This window comes from Arachis stenosperma, chromosome 7 (genome assembly GCF_014773155.1).
Source record: "Arachis stenosperma cultivar V10309 chromosome 7, arast.V10309.gnm1.PFL2, whole genome shotgun sequence".
In the NCBI taxonomy this organism is placed as follows: domain Eukaryota; kingdom Viridiplantae; phylum Streptophyta; class Magnoliopsida; order Fabales; family Fabaceae; genus Arachis; species Arachis stenosperma.
Window position 1 is genome coordinate 29,800,837 of NC_080383.1, and position 873 is coordinate 29,801,709.

The following is an 873-nucleotide window of genomic DNA, read 5'->3' on the forward strand; positions in this document are numbered from 1 at the left end:
CAACGTCCAAATTTGATAGAAGAAGCATCTCCATTCCTGCCATTGGAGCCAATAATTTTGAGCTGAAACCTCAGCTAGTTGCCTTAATGCAACAAAACTGCAAGTTTTATGGACTTCCATCTGAAGATCCTTATCAGTTTTTAACTGAGTTCTTGCAGATCTGTGAGACTGTAAAGACGAATGGAGTTGATCCTGAAGTCTACAAACTCATGCTTTTCCCTTTTGCTGTAAGAGACAGAGCTAGAATATGGTTGGATTCACAACCTAAGGATAGCCTGGACTCCTGGGATAAGCTGGTCACAGCCTTCTTGGATAAATTCTTTCCTCCTCAAAAGCTGAGCAAGCTGAGAGTGGATGTTCAAACCTTTAAACAAAAAGATGGTGAATCCCTCTATGAAGCTTGGGAAAGATACAAGCAGCTGACCAAAAGATGTCCATCTGACATGTTTTCAGAATGGACCATATTAGATATATTCTATTATGGTCTATCTGAATTTTTGAAAATGTCATTGGACTATTCTGCAGGTGGATCTATTCACCTAAAGAAAACGCCTGAAGAGGCTCAAGAACTCATTGACATGGTTGCAAACAACCAATTCATGTACACTTCTGAGAGAAATTCCGTGAATAATGGGATACCTCAGAAGAAAGGAGTTCTTGAAATTGATGCTCTGAATGCCATATTGGCTCAGAACAAAGTGTTGACTCAACAGGTCAACATGATCTCTCAAAATCTGAATGGATGGCAACATGCATCCAACAGTACTAAAGAGGCAGCTTCTGAAGAAGCTTATGATCCTGAGAACCCTGCCATGGCAGAGGTTAATTACATGGGTGAACCTTATGGAAACACCTATAACTCATCATGGAGAA

General features: G+C 40.3%; 1 non-coding gene across 1 annotated transcript; it reads right to left on the bottom strand.

Moving 5' to 3' along the window:
- Positions 1-341: 341 nt before the first annotated feature.
- LOC130942581 (small nucleolar RNA R71) lies at positions 342-445 on the bottom strand. The gene has a single exon (XR_009071148.1). It is a non-coding gene; the product is annotated as a small nucleolar RNA R71 (small nucleolar RNA).
- Positions 446-873: the final 428 nt, after the last annotated feature.